Source organism: Diceros bicornis, chromosome X, assembly GCF_020826845.1.
Source record: "Diceros bicornis minor isolate mBicDic1 chromosome X, mDicBic1.mat.cur, whole genome shotgun sequence".
Lineage (NCBI taxonomy): Eukaryota > Metazoa > Chordata > Mammalia > Perissodactyla > Rhinocerotidae > Diceros > Diceros bicornis.
This window is the reverse complement of record NC_080781.1, coordinates 19,615,219-19,631,959: the sequence shown is the minus strand read 5'-3', so window position 1 is coordinate 19,631,959 and position 16,741 is coordinate 19,615,219. Positions and strand designations below refer to the sequence as shown.

Below are 16,741 nucleotides of genomic sequence, written 5' to 3'. Positions count from 1 at the left end.
TGGCTTCGCTGCATCTGCCGCCCTGCTGACCCAGGAGAGTAGGGGCAGGAGCGACCACACTCCACACCTTTTGCAGTGTTTGGATGGATTCCAAAAAACGGCCTCACAGGATCAAAAACCAACCAATCCAAAATGAACAACTTGCATGGTGGACGATGGGAACGGTACCTGGGCGGATTTAGGAGAAAGGTTGGGAGAGGCTGTCCAGAATATGCGGAGGGGCTAACAGCAGTAAAAACAAGGAATTTCATCTTGTTCCCAAAGCATTTAGCCCAGTCTCCTGAAGATTTCTTTGTTTGTATAAATATTTCAAATTTTTGGGTAAACAGAAAGTTGTTATTGTTTTAATAAGCTGAGGTTATTTAGATGGCACAAACAACTGAACTCAGGTTTATTTTCATTTAAAAATATATTTGTTTAGATAAGCCATGGGAAGATAGCTAGGTTGCCAGGATTATGGATTTACACATTTTAACTCAAAGTGTTGCGATTTTACTCAACATAAAACAAGTGGAAGAAGAAGGGCTACCTCCCTAATTTATCCTGGCTGTCTCTTTGCTGCCTCCTCCTCATCCTCTGCTGGTTCCAGGCACTACTGGATTGAAAACCTGTGAGGTTTACCCTGCACTTCCCGCCTCCTCAGCCTGAGCCAGCTGCTCTCAACCCTGCCCACTTGAACCACCTGTGGAACTCTACCAACTCAGATGCCTGGGCCCACTCTCATACTTTTAAATCAGAATCTCTTACTGAGGGCTCAGGCATCTGTATTTTTAAAAAGCTTCCCAGGGACCTATACACACAGCCGAAGATGACAATCCTTGAATTATTCATCTAATCCTGTTGATTTTACCTCCAAAATATCTCAAATCCGTCCTCTCACGCTCCATTTCCATTGCTCCTGATTTGGTTCTAGCCCTTATAATCTATCTGGACAACAGAAATAGCTTCTTAACTCATATTTTTTGCTTTTAGTCAATCCTCCAAACTGCCACCAGATTTATTTTTCTAAAACACAAATCCAAACCTGTCATCCCTCTGCTTTAAATCCTCCAATGGCTCCCTTCCGAATGAATGATGGAGCCTGTTTATTTCTTAGATGATGATGGAGAACAGCTGCTCCTCATCCTAGGCAGGATCTGTCTTAGCTTAAAATGTTTTCTTTTTAACTTTTTATTTTAAAATAATTTAAGACTCACAAGAAGTTGTAAATATAGTTCAGAGTTCCCGTGTATCTGTCACCCAGCTTCACTAATGATAACATCTTACATAACCATAGTACATGATCAAAACTATGAAACTGACTTTGGTACAATACTATTAACTCAACTATAGGCCTTATTTGGATGTCACTAGTTTTTACATGCACTCTGTGTGTGTGTGTGTGCATGTAGCATACTATGCATTTTATCACATAAGCTTAATACAGTTTTAAAAGTATCTTTTTTTCTATGTAGCAGTGGTTCTCAACTCTGGCTGCACATTAGAATTTCCTGGGGGAGCTTTAAAAAAGTATCCATGTCTGGCTCCACTCTAGACCATGCTTTAGTCCAGCATTTCTCAGACTTTAATGTGTATACAAATCAATTGGGGATCTTGTAAAAATACAGATTCTGATCTAGTAGGTCTGGGTGAAGCCTTGGATTCTGCAGTTCTGACAAGGTCCCAGAGGATGCTGCTGCTGCTACTGCTGCCAGTCTGTGGACATTTGGAGTAGGGGACCCCGTTTCCAGACCAGTGGAATGAGAATCTATGGGTGTGAGACCTAGGCATGGCATGTTTGAATTCCTCCAGTGATTCTATCATGTAGCCAGGGTTGAGGACCGCTGAGATATGTGACAGAATTCAAAGACTGTGTCACCCATGGAGGTCACACCATACTGATGTCTATTTGAACCATTCTAGGTCATTTTAGTCTCCTCTGATGAGCCATTCAAATGCCAAACAACTCCTGGAGTTAAGAAATCTTTCCTTCTAATTAATCCATATTCTTCTTCCGAAATTTAAATATATCCAGTGTGAACTCTCTCAACTTGCCTCTCACTTCCACTTCAATTTCTTCTCTATACTTTTGCCCATCTTGAGACAAAAGGGAAGGAGAGACTGTCTCTTAGCTTTCATACCCAAATTCTGGGAAAGAGATTGCTTCCAATTTACTACCTAGTCTCTTTTCATTCCCTTCTCAATTGGCCTCCAAGCCCATAGATATTAGACAAATGCTCACTTTCTTTAGCACTTGACAAAACTCACTTTCAGCTACTGACCTTCTTTTCTATCTTGCAGAGAAAACCCCAAGCCATCAGATGAAAATTACCCTCAACTTACTGCTACCATATCCATAAAAATACTCACATATATCTGTTTCCATTCTCCCCACCTTTGAAAATCAAGGCCAAGTCCCTCCCTCTCTCTTAGATCAATCCCTTTCATTGAGTTCTGGCTTTCCTTTCCTTCTTCCTAGTGTTGTTTATTCCCTCTTCTCACATGTCCTTTAACTTTTTCTACTAGTTCTTTCCCATGAGCTTTGAAATATACTTATGTCTCTCCCATATTAAAAAAAAAAAGGCCTCATTGACCCCATTTCCCTTCCAACTTCTGTCACATTTCCCCTTCTTTAAGGAGCTCTTTACATTTGCTGTCTCCAACTACACTTCAAAGAGTGATTCATGCTTGCTAACTTCATTTCTCACCTCCTACTCACTTCTCAAACCACTGTAGTCTAGACTCTATCCCAGCACTCAACCAAAACTCAACAATGACTTCTAAGCAGGTAAATCCAATGGCTACTTTTCAGTCCTCATTTTCTTAAACTCTCAGTAGATACATAGGTTAAGTCAATAATGGGGGGTCAAAGTAGTACTTTAAAAACATCTAAGTGATTAAGCATGTTGAGATTTTCATGGGAATCCAGTAGGCTCCAATAAGGTATGGATGTGGTTTCTTCACTGCTGCATCCTCTACTATGTGCCTGGCAAACAAAGGCATTCAATAAATGTGAGGAACCCTGAAACCCTCTTTCTGTCCCTTGAAGAATTCCATAACACAACTTTCTCCTCTCCTCCTACTTCTCAACCTAGCTTTCCAGTGTTCATCTAACTGACTCTTCTACCTTTGCCTACCTTATAAATTTAATATTACTCAAGATTCTGTCCCTGGCACTTCTAATCTTGTCACATTCAAACACACTCTTCTTGGGCAATGAATTCCACCTCCATGGTTTGGCTTGTCACCTTTATGTGCTGACCAATCCCCAGTTCACATCAATACCTCACATCTCTTCCAAACTTCAGATCTGAATTTCCATCTGCCTCCTGAAGATTTGCAAATATATATTATGTCAATATTTCAACCGGTATATATCCAACAGTTGAATTTTTTCCTCCAAATTAGTTCTTCTACCTGTTTCCTCTTATGGTTAACAGCATCAGCCTCTTTCTACTTACCCAGGTGGGAAACTTCTAAGCCAATATCACTATTTCCCCTTTGTTTACTCACAGATCCAATCCAATCAATCTCAAGTCCTATTGATTCAGTCTCTCTATTTTGGGGATAGTGTTTTCAGTGTGTGTTCAGAAGCACATTAGTTTATTGAGATATTAATAGAGGTCACCAAAAAAGTAAGAAATATTGATGATCAAATAAATTTGAGAAATGCTAAACTGGACAGAGTTAAATTGATTTCTTTACAGAGGAACTTTTTAAAGCCTTTGATATGCTAACATGCACTCAATATGAGGATCTGATATGGGGATACCACATGCATTGTTTCCCAAAGTTATTTGGTCACAGAACCCAATTTTTTTGCAGCATTAAAGTAAACTTTCCTAAAATACATTTTGGAAAATGGTAGTCTAATCTCTCCTTTTTTCTCCTTCTGCAGCTATCCTGCTCAAAGCCTCTTGCTTACAGACTTACAGCAGTTCCCTGGGTGGAGGAGGGGATCTCCATATCTCCAATGTCTTGCCTCTCCAACTTAACCTCTCTACACTTCTATAAGAGCTATCCTTACAAAACTTGGATGATGACTCTCCTCAGAGTATTAGACATCCTGCCGCTTACTTCAGTCCAAGTCTTCTATATCCTTACTGATTTTCTGCCTGCTTGTTCTTTCAATTACTGACAGAGGAATGGTGAAGTCTCTAACTATAGTAGTGGGTTTGTCTATTTCTCCTTTCAGTTCTATCAGTTCTTGCCTCATGTATTTTAATGCTCTGTTGTTAGGTACATACATGTTTAGGATTGTCATGTCTTCTTGGAGAATTGACCCCTTTATCATTATGTAATGCCCCTGTGCCTTGGGGCTATTACTTTCAAACATTTCTCCAGTGGTATAGTTTTTTACCCCTGCCCCCTACTCCCTTCCCCGGCTGCAACACTCCTAATCTATTTTCTTGAAGACCTGACACCTGTGGACTCTTTTCCTCTCCTTAGGTAAGACAGAAAGGCTGATGGGGGCTTCGGTGGGGAGGAGCCTAAGATAAAGTTTCAGAATTGTGCTCTGGCAAAGTGCTCTTCCCTGGAGAGTAGGCCTATGTTATGGAGAAGACTGGGTAGATTTCACAATGATTACTCTTCCAACTCTCCCTGTCAGATCTTTACCTTGGGAATCTGGTGGGGTTTCTGGAGGGGAAGCCCAAGAAAGTGTAAGCCCCCAATCCCTCCCCCTACAAAGACAGTGACTGCAGCCCCCAGGAGTCTGTCACTCTCATACCACTCCACACTCAGCCTCCAGCAATTTGTCAAAATTACCATTTAAGTGTTTCTACCAGAGGCTTCTGCTCCAGGTAAGCAGACTGTGTCTGTATCTCTATGGATGTGCCTGCCTCTACAGATTTTGGGATGGCAGTTTGCCCTGTGACCTCAGTTCTCCGACATGTCCAAGAAAAGTCATTGATTTTCATTTTGTGTAGGTTTTTCTTGTTATAAGGATGAGAGTGACAATTTCCAAGCTCTTTACAGGTTGAAGCTGAAACTGAAAGTTCCCCCTTACTCTGTTACTGATTGAAATACTACTTCAAGGCCATCAGACAAAAGGGGCCATGCCTTACTCATCTATTTCTGTATTTCATGGAGGCAATCTGGTGTAGTTATTTTTTAAATGATGCTTTAGAAGCCAGACCTGTGGAATCTTCATTCCACTGCTTATTAGTTAAGCTATCTGATGTATCAGTTATTTTATCTATGAAAAGCAGCACTGTCGAATAGAACTTTCTCGATGAAAATGTTCCTTATCTGTTCTGTCCATTTCAGGCATATGTGGCTACTGAGCACTTGAAAAGTGGCTAGTGCAACTGAGGAAATGAATTTCTAATTTCAATTAATTTAAATTTAAATCAAATAGCCACATGTGGCTAGTGGCTTCTGAATTGGACAGTGCAAGTCTAAGGCTTTAGAAGTATAGACAATGGATGATCAGATGTGCTATTTTTTATTCTCCTTGGGTCATTCAAAGTAAAAATATAGACAGATGTAATATTACATCATCTGGAAGTATAAGGCCATGTCAGCAAAGCTTCTGGTTAGTAAAAGGTAGTCACTGACTCTACAGGCACTTTTTACAAACGGAGATGGTGATGCACAATGTGTCAACTCAGTGACTAAGGCGTTTATTCTTCTCCCCTGGGAACCCCCAGGAGCTTTTTCTCTTGCCCCAGACAAACATGTGCAGATATTATGTGCGTTCAGTGCAGATATTATGAGATTTGTGTTGCTTTAGGCACATTGCACTTTATAAAGTTTGTTCACATACATTATCTCCTTTTATCTTCCAACCCCATGAAGATGATATTGCTGATCCCATTTTATGGGTGAGGAAATTGAGACCGCAGAGAGGTTAAGTGACTCAATCAAGGGCACATTAATGATTCACAGCCTCAAACACAAAACTTTGGGGCTATGAAACAATGCTTATTCCACTATGACAAAACCAGTACTTACTGAACTTCACTCCAGTTCTACTTCGTCTCGCTTTGACAGCACTGACATCAGATAGTAGTTGAAACAGAACATTAGCTGCCAGGGCCCTCCCCGTGGACACTTCACCTCTGGTAACCACAAAGCTAGGTCCTTGTCTCAGAAATGCAACATGTAGCTCCTATTTGTACCCTCTGTGCCTTCTGGTATGATGTAAAGAAAATTTCTGCAAAGACAAATGGTAGGTGACCCTCTGTGGAAAGTCTTTGGAAGAAAGGAAGCTTTGGCAATCACATAGTGATTGTAGTAATACCACCCACAGTGTATGTGTGTGTGAGTAGGGGGCTTATCTGTCTCCATCCATCTCAGAGTGTCCTTTCTTCTTCTCAGCCCCTTTCTCCTAAACTCTAGCACCTGGACAAAGGCAGTGGCACAGGCCCCTCTGTCCAATATGCTCACCTTAAACTACAAACTTAAAAGGTTCAGACTTATGTAGTACCCTTTGCACAATAGCTATTATAGCATCATTCAGAATTAACCACTGAACAAATAACTTTTGCATCCTGCTTGTATGTGTTGGCCAGGTTCTACAGAAACAGAGAATGCATTTTTGGAATTAGTCCTGGCAGCTAATTACCAGGATGCTTTATAGCAGTGGCTCTCAAAGTGGGGTCCCTGAACCAGCAAGAACAGCATCACCTTGGGAACCTGTTAGAGATGCAAATTCTCAAGCCCCACCTCAGACCTACAGAATCAGAAACTCTGTGTGTGAGACCCAAAATCTGTGTTTGGACAAACCCTCCAGGGGATATCCACTCAAGTGTGAGAACCACTGCCTTACATTATGGAGGCAACTAAATGGCACTGAGTAATTAGTCAAGATACACAAAGTTTCCTCAGGTCCACTAATCCACTGCTCTAGTCAGTATAGACCTCAGAGCAGCAGCAGCAGCAGCAGCCCTGGGAGCTTGTTAGAAGTGCAGAATTTCAGGCCTGCCGTCCCAGACCTACTGAATCAGAATATGCATGTTAATAAAATTCCCAAGGAATTGGAAAGCACATTCAAATTTGAGAAGAACTGCTAATCCTCACTTACACTGAGGTTAGTTTTGTTTGAAGAGTTTAGGCATAGAGAAACAATGTAGGCAGAGGAAATTCCTTTGGTGGATTTGATTTTGATCCTAAATAATTACAGATTTCTTTTATAACCCTATAAAAAGGAATTTTAGAAAGGGGAAGGTGGGGAAGTGCACTGACCTAAATGATTAAAACCCCTAGTCAGCAAAATTTTACATTTCACAGTTTCAAAGGGCTTAACAATTATCACTTTGCTTGGTTCTCCTGATCTCTGGCAATTCTGAGGACACTCTTCCCTTTGAAGTGCTTGCAGATCTACTTATGTCGGCAAGATTTCCCAGGGAAACACTGTAGTCATGTAAATTAAGTGAGAAAGGAGAATTATCAACACTCTCACCTAAATTGCTGGAGAATCCCTTTCTGGCATGCCTGTGCTGTAAGCAGTGGTGAAGAAAACCTTGAAATAGGAGTTCACAGCCTCCTAGAGCTTTTAATTCCAGTCACTTTCCTGGGCAGGAAGTGAAGGCTTCTTTTGTATGCATAGTCCTGTCAAGCATGAGGATGAAGTTCTGAGCCCTGAGAAACCACCTTGATGAGCTGGAGTGCAATCTGCCCATCCCCACTGACAGCTCTGCCCGCCTAAGAATTTAGGAGCTGCATGCTCAGCAGTAGGATGAATCTAGTCGTCTGTAATGACTCAGATGGAGTCATTAAAGGCCAACAAATTGCCAATCTGAGTATTTAGAAGGTAGACTGAGCACCCATTATTGCCTGTCGGGTCAAAGAAAAAAAATGCTACATGTATATTTACTCAACAGGCAATAATGGCTCTGAAAGAGCTGGCACGTATGAGGAAATAACAATAACAACACACCTTACAGAAGGATACACAGTGCCTTCACATACCGTATCTCATTGCATCTTTACCATAAGTGGGTGCGGGGGACGCTATTACACTTAGTGCAGATGAGGATCCTGCTTCTCAGGAAGGTTAGGTGACTTACCCAAAGTCACATAGTTAGAAGAATTGGGACTTGAGCTTGACTTCCCTGACTCCAAATCCAGCGTGCCATTCACAACAGCATCAGCGTCACCTGAGAACTTGTTTGAAATTCAGAATTGCAGCTCCCAGCCCAGGCTGAATCAGAATCTGTATTTTTACAAGATGCCCAGGTGATGTGTGGGCACGTTGAAGAGTCTAAGAGCAATCAGTCTTCACTCAGTATGACCTCCTGCCTAGATGCTATACCAGAATAAGAACAAAAACAAAAGGCAGCCATGCAAAACTCACAAAATTAAGGTACTGAGTATCACAAAGATTTTTTTGAGCACTTGTAATGATAGTTCTATAGCTGAGATGAATTTTTCTGGAGACAATTAGGAGGAATTGACAAAGCCATGGCATCCACAAATTCGCGTAACCCATGGAAGAATGGGCAAAGGAATCTCACTTTCAATGCTGAGAAATTAGCAGTTCTAGTGTCTCTGTTAAACTCACCAGAGATACACTGATTTCGTGCCAGTATCATTTATTTAAGTTCACCTCTTAGAACAAGTCTTTCTGTTATCCTGGGCTCCCTCTTAAGAAGAGTGAAGCTAAGTAACATCAGAATGGTGATCTGTTGAACACTGATGCTACAGCTGGGAAAATCACTTGTGTTTGATTTAAAAAAAATGTTTACATTTGAGTATGGGTGTGGCCAATGTTTTGAGATGTTACTTCATGCAAATAACGATGTGTAGTGGAGAGCTGACTTCGAGGGTGCTTGCTGGGAACAACATGGGAATGGATCCCTGGAGACTGAGGTCAAATTTATGCCTTTCCAACTGTAGTTGGACCAGAAGAGGTGGTCAGGTGTTTGGTTTTGTAAGAATTTCTCCTGATATAAAGTAAATGTCAGCAGATCCTGAAGCAGAATGGATGCTTATTGCCTATTATCAAGTTTGGAACCAAGATTTGTCAAGGATGAAGAATGAAGACAGATCTAAAAAAATCACATGATCGTGCTACCAGGCAAAATTATATTTGACTAAAACAAATCAATAGGGAGGGAAGAGCACGTTTTCAATCCCATAAGCCATCAACTAGCAACAACTTATTAAGCACCTGCCGCACACTCCACATTATGCTAGGTTCTAGGAGAGATTTGGGAGCATGAGACATTGTTCCTGCCCTTGAAGAGCTTATGATCTTGCTAATGAGAAACTATCATGTGACAATACAGAAAATTATAGAATAGTGTATAATTAAGCATCAAAGAATGTGGATACGACCGAAAGTCAGATTTAAGGGAAGGAGGGAACCATGAATCTGGGAAGGCATATGAATTTGACCTCAAAGTAAGGAGTGAGTCCATTTCTAGGGAGAACAGCAAAAGGAGATGTGTGAAGATGGGGCCATGAGATGGGGGCCCGCAGACTTCTCTTGTATTCATAAAGGGAAGAGGGGCTGGACACAGGCCACTCAAATGTGAGGGTTTGGCATATAAAACCACAAGTCCTGGTGGTGTCCAGGCCCTGTTTGAAATCATCTTTACCACTATCCAGTGATGAAACTGAAAATGGCAGTTGCTTATCAAATTGGAGAATAACTAAACAGCTATGCTGGATCATTCTTGCCTGTAAACTTCATGGAGATGCGGTCACGGCCATCTTGTTGAGTGAAGGGTTGAACATCCCCTAAGAATGTGGGGCCTAAACTCCTAGATGTATAACTCTAGATGGATGTAAGACCCTTAGGGCAGATGCTCTCAAGGTCCCACCCATATTCTCTCAGCTCATACTCACCTCTACACGCTGAGGCCACTTACTGCAAACACCTGCAGCTCTTTGCCTGAGGCTTTTATAAAACAACAACAAAACAATTCTGATTATAGGGCACTTACTGCATCTGGAATTGCCAGAGATTTATTTAATGCCCCCGGACGCAGCCGGATCAATTAACGATGGCTGGAGAGTTGGGGAATAAATATCTGGCTTCTTCTCCCACAGTTGGAATAACTTGGACACATGTTCTACAGTGTCTTCCAGAGTTCCCCAGTGAGACTGAGCCCCAGGTGCCCGCAGTGGACACTTGCTTGAGAATACTCCCTGGACTGGCTCCCTGCTACTCCCTATTTCCTGTCCCCACTTCCTTACTTTCGTAGGTGTTTTCGGCTATCACCTCCCAAGGTAACTGCTCGCACTCAAATCCTCAACTGTACTTGGAGCCCACAGGTTAAACCTAAAGTGGAAGACCTAACAATGGGGATCTTTCAAAATACCAGAAACAATATTCTCAAGAGGATTTCTTAGAGAACAAGAAGATAAAAATAGCTTCCCTATTCCCTCATTGCCTCCTTTTGTTTAAAATATGAATTCTGAAGTTGAAGGAATGACATATTATTTAGGGCTTCCCATATGAGATAACAACTGGTGTTGATTTCCTTTCTTTTTTTTTTTTTTCTGGCTTTTAAAGGTTAGAGATTACTCACCTCCCCTGCTGGTCATTAAATCAGTCTGGCAGGATTCCTCAGAAGTTCTGTGGCCTTCCGGGCATGTGGCGGCAGCACAGGCAGTGCTGCAGACAGGCCTGCTTGCTGTGATGTGCTACCAAGCAGGTGACTTCAAAGGTCTGCTTCAAGCCTATCCCAAGTATCAGCTGGGGCTCACAGTGAGCCCCAAAGTCAGATACCAGATGGCTCATCCCACCAAGTCAAAGTTGATCAGATCCCTAGCACCTTGCATCTCCCTAGCTCCTGTGCCAAGGGATGCTGCAAGCTCTCAGGCGGGAACAAATAACTTCTGTTAGCTTACTGCTCCTTTTTGTTATCATAAGGAGTTGCCAGTTAAATGCTCAATTGTTCTGTGAGGTTTGTAAGTCTGGTGAATCTTGAGAGGTTCAGTTTTTGTGTTAATTAAAAAAAAAATCACCCTTCTCTGACTTTAATGTAGTATCTTTCAAGATACTGTGAGTCATTAAAAAGGTGGGCTTCCTCTCACACTACAGCTTTATATTTAAATCTCAGTTTAAATTAGCAGTTTACCCAGTTTGTCCCAAATGCTTATCTATACGGGGAAGTAAAAGATTGCTCCCTAAATCTAAATAAGGCAAGTGAAGTGGCCGTTTGAGGATACTATTCACACAAATGAAACGTGCTTAGAAGTCAGACAGCCCTAGAATGTTACTGTACTTGGACTATTTGGATGAACCTCCTACGAAATGAAAGGAGAATAAAAAGCAATCTCAATGTCTGCTTAATTTTCCACCCGTGCAAAAATAAAGTGCAAAAGGCAATTGGATGGCCCAGCAGATGCACGAATGCTGCCCTTTCAGGCCTGGGCTCAACCTTTTCTAAGAGTATCTGCTGCCTGGATAACTCACTGAAGGGACTGGACTGCCCAAGGCATCACAGCACCTGTCACCAGACAAAGCACCCTGAGATGCTAAGAGCAGATTCCAGCATCGGTGTCTGTGGAGATGACCTTTAAGGTGCCTTCCAAACCCAAGGGTCTTTGATCCCCTGTTCCTTGGATGCAAGCTCTTCTTTTGTCATTTTATGTTCAGAAAAGCAAAGCAGCTGGACTAGGCAACAAAACGCTGCCTCCTCGGCAGGTCACCACTCACAGTGGGGTCTTACACAGTGTCAGGAGAAGCCCAGCCTGGTGGGTGACTCTACAGATTGAGGGACAGGACTGCAGATCACGGGCGCTCTAACAAGTCTCAAGGCCAGCATCAATTCAGCAGCTTTGCCATTCTGGCAGTTAGACTGTGTTCAGTTTCTTGGGTTTTAGACCATAAAGGGGATTTAGACCATAAAGGACAGAGCTATAGGAGAGAGCAGGATAACTGCATCTTGGAGAAAGTTACACTGGAAAAATCTGCTCTCTGCACATCAGCCCCCAAGAGCATCTCCTCAGAGGTCATAGTATTTGTCCCCAGTCAAAGTTCTATAAGATTTTTGGATGTGGACTTCTCTTTGGCATTTTTTCACTTTACATAATCGATGCAGCTGAAAAAAAAATCCTAACAAAACGAACGAAACACACAAGTGAACCCCTTCAAGCAGGGTTTGGGGCCAGATAATTCTTTGCCGTGGAGGGCTGTCCTGTGCGCATCAGATGTTTAACAGCATCCATGATCTCCACCCACTAGATGCCAGTAGCAACTCACCCCCAGGTGTGACAATCAAAAATGTCTCCAATTATTGCCAAGTGTCCCCTGGGGGGCACAATCACCCCTGGTTGAGAACCGCTGCCTTAGTGGTTATTTAACAGTGTTAACTTCCTGAAATTGCTCCAATAAAGGAGTTTTGGACTACAGTATAGGAACTTCTTTATGTGAAGAATCAAAGAGTAAATATTTTAGGCTTTGAGAACCATATGCCATCTCTGCCTCATATTCTTCTTTGTTTTGTTTTTTTTACAATCTTTTAAAAATGTAAAAACTCATTCTAAGATCAAAAATAGGCCAGAATTTGCTGATCCTTAGACTGTAGAGAAAGAAATGATGGCGAATTCCTGTACTCATTGAAAGTGCTAAGAAAAACTGGGCTCTTGATCCAGCTACCAGGTCTTTGTGACCCTGAGCTAGCAGTTATGCTGCCCTTCGTGGAAAGCCTAAATTAAATAATTCCAAGTTAGATTTGATTAATTTCGTTTTGCAACTTAATTCTACTTAATGTATTATTTAAACATAAAAAATTTAAATAAAAAGAAACTCAATATTTGAACAAAATGAGATTCCCCAGTAAGTGGAAGAATGTCTGCATAGTGAGGATGTGTCCGTTGCTTGGTTTAGAATAAAATATCCTATGAGGTTACTCTGAAGACAAGGATCTTGTGCAAAGGAAATGCCCCTACCCAATTTCAAAACTGAAATATGTTTTGATATGACTAGAGGTTATCAAGGAAGGAAGAATGGTATCTCAGAAAAAGAGAAGCCTAGAAACTGCTTGTAAAGTTGTAAAAATAAAAATGTCACTTTGAAAATACATTTCAAAGTAGTTTCTATGGAATTTTCTTTACCCATCGCACAAATGTCTGAGTGAACTAGGGCAGGTCTGTTGGGCAAGTATTTACTGAGGGTCTACTATGTGCCAGGGGCTATATGAGGTACTGGAGTTGCATCTACCTGGACCACCCGGATCCCCGAGCACAGCCAATGAACACTGCTCGAACAGGAAATAGCTTTGTTTAATAACCCAGAGATTTTCCCAGTAAAACATTCTCTCTATCTTTATATACTGCTAGTTACAAATATATTACACTTTATTTCAGGCATGTAAAGTTTCTATGTGTGGATTTTCATTGACACCAGGCAAAATCATCAAGAGAATGTCCTTATGATCCAATTACCACTGTTAGAGCAATGGCATGGGATAGGTATGAGACTTTGGTCAAACATACTTCATTTGGATAACAAAAATGTACATTTTAAATCATTCAAGTAGTTTATCATACTAGAGGTGGTAAATTATAGTGAAAACAGCACTTGATTGGCAGTCAAAAACCCTGGGTCACAGTCGTGGGTCTGTCCTTGTCTTTTTTCCATGGACAAATCAGTTAATTTCTAAGGAGCAGTTTTCCCATTTGTCAAATGAGATAACACCACTTTTCCTGCCTATGGAGGTGTCTACTGCATTTAAGCATACTGTGTGTTTATAACTTATGAAGTGCTATAAAGGTACTATCATTATTTTAAGGATTGGGCTAAACTGGTTCTTCACTCTACATAGATGAATCTGGAACAAACTAAGTATTGTCTTGGTCACAGCCCAGATCAATTATCAACAAGACCTTCTTATACTTCTTTGTAGGTGATCAAGGGGAAACATATCTATAAAAGCTTGTGAGACACTACTCTGAAATTTGCTCTGAGACAAACATCATGAATTTTCTGTTAAAATTTAATCTTCTAGGGAAAAGAAGAATTTGAAGATCAAAATTCATTTAAAGAGGTTCAGAAATTAACGCTTGATCCCTTGCCAGCACCATCAGGCCCCACCCACTTTTGCCCAAAATTACATCTTTGCCCCGCAGCCTTCAGAGGAAACCATTGCTAGGGAGAGTCACCCCTCTCATAGTTTGGGGTCAAATTCTATGCCGCAGAGTCAGAGTATGGCAATCATGTCACTTGCAAAAATTTGAGAAAGCTCCTCCAAAGCAGATCAGCTGGACTTTCAGACATGGATTATTTTTTTTCTGTGATACTCTCAATTATATCTAAAAAAAATCAGGGGCCGGCCCAGTGGCTTAGCGGTTAAGTGCGCGTGCTCCGCCACTGGCGGCCCGGGTTCGGATTTGGGCTTGCACCGACGCACCGCTTCTCCGGCCATGCTGAGGCCGCGTGCCACATACAGCAACTAGAAGGATGTGCAACTATGACATATAACTATCTACTGGGGTTTTGGGGAAGAAAAAAAAAAAGGAGGAGGATTGGCAATAGATGTTAGCTCAGAGCCGGTCTTCCTCAGCAAAAAGAGGAAGATTGGCATGGATGTTAGCTCAGGGCTGATCTCCCTCATAAAAAAAAAAAAAAATCAACCTGGGTTTTCATTTCTTGTCATCATCCCTTTGCAGTCTATTTTTGATCAGAAAGTAGCTGGACTAATATCCCAAGAAAGATCTCCTTCACTGAATAGGAACAACCGCAGAGCACTATGAGGAGTAAACGACACAGCCCTGCAAGTTCCTGCCTTCAGTTTTGTAGTGGGGCCTGTGAACGCCTCAAATCCTGGTCATGCTTCTTCCACTTCACTTGCAATGCCATGCCATAAAACAGGCAGGGGCTGGTTGGTGTTGTGTACAATGTCAACTGGCAGTGCTATCCTCGAAGCCAGCAACAAAGGAGCAGAATCACACTAGTAAGGGCAGAAACAGTAACTCTTTCACTCCTAACACCTTTTGTAAAGGACAAGTCTTCATAATGTCTCTAATGGAAAAAAGACAAAAAAAAAAAAAAAGATAAATGCATATTCCCACACTTTACATTACCAGGTCCATTTTTCTGTCCCCCGGCTCCATACCTACCAAATACAGGGGAGTATATTTGATAGGTATGGATGTAAAAAGAAAAAGTGGATATGTACAATCGAAGGCAATTCCCTCAGTTTCACAAGTCTGGGTTTTTATAAGCTGTATGAATTCATTTGACTAGAGAGCCATCAGCTAGAAACGAGTTCTGACCACTATTCAACTTGGTTTGATTTTTCCCGGACACCTAGAACATGGAAAACCATCCATTTCTTAAAACAATTCACGGACCAGACTGCCGTCCTTTAAAGTTGCCATTTAGACATGGAGGCAAGGCCAGCCTCCCTCTCTCTCCAGTCCCAACTTTCTTTTATAATACAGTTTTCTGTCCTAAACAGATCAAAATCAAATAGGAGAGAAACAATCCAGTTGCAAAGAGATCTGATCTGCCTGTTGATGTCTCATTAACCTTGAGAGTGAATGTAACTGGTGACTGCCCGTCACAGTGGCGTGATGGTTAGGGAAAAAAAAATAAAAAAGCCAGTGGAAACATCACCTCAAAAAAAATACAAAGAGAAACATCGTTTAGTAGATCATCTATCAAAAGATGGGGCAGCTTTCCAACTGTCAGGACTGTCTAAATGATCGTTTCCTTAAGCCTTTGATGAAACTACTACGTGTTTTCTTGGGAAAGCATTTTGAGCAGTATTTATCTGTGTGTCAAAATATGTTCACTGAAGTATTGGGGAAAAAACCACTTTGATGCTGGAAGTATAATCATGAGAAAAGCAAACATCTCGGGATTAATATTACTAAGGTTCTGTGATGAGTGAGTATGCGTGATGAGATGAGTGTCAATAAAAATATCACAAGCCACCCAATGTGGGAAGGTCCTAATTCCACTGAGTCCCCAGTCAGATTCCCTCTTTACTAATTCCTGATTGATAACATGTCAACAAATAGAGGGAGGGAAATAATATAGGAAAATTAGCTTGTCTCTAGGGATAAAGGTTTACCTGTAGAGGAAAAAAAAAAAAGGAAGAGTTCCCTAGGTTCACTGGCTGCTTCCCTTTGGGATAAGTAGACTAGAAATCTAACTGGCCTCTAATCCCAGATCTGGACTGGAGAACCACACAAAACCAGCACCTTCCAGCCCTCCACCTCCAGTTGGGACTGGCTCCTGTCTGCCCTCCCCAGAGGAGAACCTTAAGTAAACAAGCCCCATATTCCCCACCAGGGACTTGAATGGAACATTGTCACCGATTTTTGCTTTTCTCTCCCAAGATCTCCACTTTTCCATCTCTAGTCCTCACTCCTTTGCTTTTCTTAGGAACTTCCTGAAAGTTATCACCATTAACCTCACTTTTCACATCAAATTCCCACCTCCGGCTGATAGCACAACCTGTTTCTGCTTCTGAGAGTGTCACCCTCTAACCAGCTGCTTGGTTTCCTGCGCTCTTCTCAGGGCCACACAGCCTGGCTCCTGTCCTCACTCTGCTGGCTCTGCCCCTCACCCTCATGCCCAAATGCACCCAAATAAAAGTGGATCAGTCGAATCCCTCTTTTCTCAAAGAAGTTTTTGCATTTCAGAAGAGAGGAGCTACTGTGAAAAATGAAATAACTGCGAATCACAAACATCATTTCCTACCCTAGAAAACAGAGATGGCTACCTCGCTCCGGGGAAGAGGGCAGCAGGGCAGCCCCTGTCCTCGTGCTGGGACCACAGTTCTTTCTGGGTAGGTGGGAGGCATTTTCTTCACCATCCCGCTTCACATTCTTCTGCCCCGTCACAGCCCATCTA

The 16,741-nt window shown here is 41.8% G+C and overlaps 1 protein-coding gene across 1 annotated transcript in view; it reads right to left on the bottom strand.

Annotated features, from left to right (window-relative positions):
* PTCHD1 (patched domain containing 1) overlaps positions 1-16,741 on the bottom strand; it is a 51,685-nt gene that overhangs the window by 34,000 nt on the left and 944 nt on the right. The window lies entirely within an intron of this gene.